The 4546-nt window shown below is 30.8% G+C and overlaps 1 long non-coding RNA gene across 1 annotated transcript; it reads left to right on the top strand.

Moving 5' to 3' along the window:
• The first annotated feature begins 3276 nt into the window (after positions 1-3276).
• Positions 3277-3966, top strand: LOC133183262 (uncharacterized). Its single transcript, XR_009720612.1, has 2 exons — positions 3277-3512; positions 3801-3966. It is a non-coding gene; the product is annotated as an uncharacterized LOC133183262 (long non-coding RNA).
• Positions 3967-4546: the final 580 nt, after the last annotated feature.

A 4546-nucleotide genomic window follows, 5' to 3' on the forward strand; every position in this document is an offset into this window, starting at 1 on the left:
CACCGTATAATGAAACAAGTGCCTGTGATTGATAGTCTGAAATTTCTCTTCACCTAAATATTAAAAGCTTGCAGTGATCGCTATAAATCTACACAACAGTCAAGTTACATACGGTAAACTAACATAAAAACAAGATTACAACAGTCATGATTACAGAAGGTATATTTTGAAGACTCTAGGTCAGTAGGTGAATGTAAACAGGTAAACACACGTGGGACAGTCACCGCAAATATGAACCACAAAACGACTTATAACATTAAAATGTAAATATTCATCTGCACACAGATTTTTGCATAATAATAATAATTTTTAAAAAGTGTAAATTAAAATATAAAATAAACAAACCTCAAACCTTGTAACAACTAAACAAGGCTTGTTTCCCTACAATCTTATTCTGGTTCTCTGGGAACCAGGCTGCGTTATTAACTCGTACACAGATTTGTTGATACGAATAAACCAATAAACATATATACGAAATAAAATATTATCATAAAAAATGAAGAATTTCAAATTGCTTGAAAAATTATCGTTATGTAGTTTATAATAAATGGTTGTAATTGTTTATTAATTTCTATCTATCCATTAAAATTTGATACGTATATCAGCTTAATATGTATCCGTCTGAACAATTATTGTTATTACACTCCCTGTCACATCTTCATAGTTAAGCCTGTAAGCATGGTAAGTAGGAATCAATTTCAGTTGAAGGGGACCAAAACCAAACATTTTTCAGTTTCATTTGGTGGGGAGGGGGGGGGGTATAAACCTCAAATGATCATTTTATCTCTGTCACTGAACTGCTGAAACTAGGCTGCGACAATGATTTGTTGACTGAATTAAAATACGAAATAAATTATCATACATACGAAATAAAATAATTTCATGAAAAAATGAAGAATTTCCAATTGCTTGAAAAAAAAGAAGCTTTTCATGTATGTGATTTACAATAAATGGTTGTACTGTTATATTTTCTATATATCCATTAAAATTTCACAGTATCAGTATTTCACTATTTGTAAACATTAACAATAATATTAAATAAATGTAACACCCACTGTGGCTTTGACTGAGTTACTGTCACATCTTCATAATTAAACGAGAATATTCCCTTCCGTAAATATTGCTATATATATCTGAACTGTTACAGTGTACCAATAAATCTTTCTTTGGTGAAAGAAAACCTCAGGGATGGAGAATAGGCCCGTACGTAATTTAGTTGGGGGGGGGGGGGTGAGCACAACCAAACAACATTTTTCAGTTTCAGGTTGGGGGAGGCTACAAACCAAAAATTTTTTAATAAGCAAAAGAAAAATACATTATCAGAGGTTATTATTGAAGGGGCCCAAAAGCAAAAGAAAAATAGATCATCAGAGGTTATTATTGAGGGGGGCCCAAGCATAAAGGAGCAATGTTTTCTATAGTATACCTAAATTTCAGCAAAATTACAGGGGGCCTGCCCCCCCCCCCCGTTCCTTCAGCCATGTATTGTATCAAATCTGCTTCACCCTGATTCAGATTTTTTTTTACAGCATATATATTCTATTAGCAGAGGACCACATTATATTAATAGACAACTATTAAATTACAGCTATTTTTTTCTTACAGGGTCTGTTTCATTTATACTATATCATGATGATCATGTCCTGCATGATGTTTACAGAAAGTTTAATTTAAATTTTTAAGCTCGAAATAGCTGCGTCAACTTGCGAGACTATGTTTTCAACGTTCGGCCTAATCTTTAAAAATTTAATTTGTTTGTGGACTTGCATAAAAGAATTAAAAAATATAGGGGCCTATCATTTAACTTTATTTCGAATTTCCTTCAGGATTTTATATACCGAACTATAGTCTAACGATTATTTATTATTTAAAATCATACTTTTTCTCTTGAAAGCTAAATTACTAGGCAAAAAAAAAAAAACAAAAAAAAAAAAAAACGAATGTTTGTCTTGTGTATTCTTAATTACAACTTATTACTGTATCATTTTAGTTACTTACCCAAATTTCTCAACATCCATGGTGTTCAGAGGTCATTTTCTGAAAACTGAAGGGGCATTCCGATGGCATTCGGAACAAATGACGGAAAGCACTTGCTAAGAATTCAAAACATGGTTCATAAATTTACAATATTTTTCCTTTTTAGTTTTTTAACATAAAACATGGAAAACTAAGTTAAAGAAACACTCATTTGAACAAATCAAAAGCGGAAAAAATATATATGCTAGATTTTTTGTTTAATTGCATGTTTTTCATGGTCTCCAAAATGCAGAAAAATTATCCTTTGAAATTATACGTAGGTTATAAATTCTTTTCTTTTTTAGGGAAGATGATAGAAATTAGACAACTTTTGAATGTTAAATAACAGAGTTAAAGATTAATAATATTTAATGGCAGACTGTTTATTTATCTATAAAAAGACATTTGCAATACTGATGAGGTCAAAATAATAGGGAGACCGAAAAAGGTCGCCTTAATCCAGTGGTCTCCCTAAGCCAGAAAATATATCCTCCTTGGTCTCCTAAAGCCATATGTCATATATATATATATATATATATATATATATATATATATATATATATATATATATATATATATATATATATATATATATATATATATATATATATATATATATATATATATATATATATATATATATATATATATATATATAACAGTGAATATCAGGGAAACCATTTAACATTAGAAGTTTACTATAGAAAATGCCTGAATGAAAATACATCAGAAGGAGTTATTGCCCTTAGCAACTTTTTTAAAGATTGAATAATTGATTAATAAAATTCAATTTTGTAATTCTTTTACTAAACAATATTTTTCATTACGCCTATTGAAAAACATTTTTCAAAAAGATATATTTTTAATGGGTATGAATGTAAATTAATAACAGTTTTTCCAAAAACCTATGACATAACAGGAGGGTGGAAATAACTTAATTCCGACAAGAAACTGAAAGAACATTTCTTTTCATGTTGCAATACGATTTATGGAGGGTGCTTTCATGTTGTGTCGACACATTTCTAGATTGTTACTCTGGACAAGAAGTGAAAATAACCATTTTGGATGAGATTAATTTAAATAGACCCTCTCTTCTGTACATAATATACTAAATCCAACATTCTTTTTTCAGTCTGCAATTAGTTAAAAAATATATATATAAAACTAAAGTTTGCCATTATTTAGTTTTTCATTTAAGTTTTTCCAAGCCATTAAATATTTTGTTTTGTGCTGTCACAGTTCTTATTTTTTATTTATTTTTGTTTGCTTTTTTGTGTAATTATACGGAGTGAAATATGTGTATTATTCAGATATCAGAAAGAGTTATCCTTCTTTGTAAATTTTTGAATTATCTTCCTTGAGTGGAAATCTTTTGTGTCAGGAGTTATCTCCCTCATTTTCTCGTGCAAGTTTTCATTCAGTCTGCCATTAGAGTTCCATCCATGAGGATGTACATGTAACATTCTACCTTCTTACGATTTGTGGCCTATTACCATGTAAGTTTTTTATAGGAAACTTTTGTAACTTCATACCTATTATTTGTAAAGTTTTTTGGTGATTATTTATAGAGTTTTTGTGTATTGAAAACTTATTCAGACCGGTATTTTTTGTAAAGTTTAAAGTCACTGAAGTCACGAGAATTAGTTATTGTTATTCAATTTATCTAATATGCTTTATAGTAATTTGTTATTATGATAAGGTTTATAAGTGAGCTATTTCTATGGAACACCGTTATTGTCTTTTTGGTATATCAGTATTATAGTATTTGATTTTGTTTATTTCAGTTATTTACCTCATTCGCTCACTCGCTCATTCGCTTACTCGCTCGTGTAGACTCACTCGCTCACTTAGGCTCACTCACATAGGCTCACTTTGTCTCACTCACCTAGGCTCATTCGCTCATTCACTGATTGGAATATGAATTCGCTTGTTAATAAATATGGAACCAGTTACCATGTGTTCTTCAATGATCAAGTATGAGGTGTGAGGTGTGAGGTTTAGCTAGCTGTTCCAGACAGCATAGTAAATAAATGTCAATTGGCCAGAACCAAACCCAGAATTTGAGGATGAGTGATCATCATCAAGAAGAAGAAGATGACGAACACCAGATGGTTGATCAAGAAGAAGATGACAAAAACCAGGCCTCTGCCAGGCCGAAACGTCACAGGGATCTAACTGAGAAAGGTCAAGAACTCCTAGACAAACAGATTAACACTTACTCAGCTCGTTTACAAAAGTTATGGAAAAATGTAGACACTATCATCGAGGAAGTAGACCACACATCTTCTAAAAATCCAGAACTCATCATACATTTGAAATCACAATTAGAAACAAGAATAGATGCATTCGACGTACTCTTCAGTGAATTCTGTGGTTTTCTGGAAAGACATCGAACTGAAAAATGTGTACATGAACTTCAAAAACTCAAGTTTTCAAAGAAAGGATATTCTATCTTATTTGATACTGCTTTCAGAAAACTGAATGCATTGTACCAACAGTCACCACAGCTTCATGAACAGAAACCACCTCA

Source organism: Saccostrea echinata, unplaced genomic scaffold (genome assembly GCF_033153115.1).
Source record: "Saccostrea echinata isolate AGI-Se365-2 ecotype Australia unplaced genomic scaffold, CSIRO_AGI_Sech_v1 ptg000009l, whole genome shotgun sequence".
NCBI classification, from domain to species: Eukaryota; Metazoa; Mollusca; class Bivalvia; order Ostreida; family Ostreidae; genus Saccostrea; species Saccostrea echinata.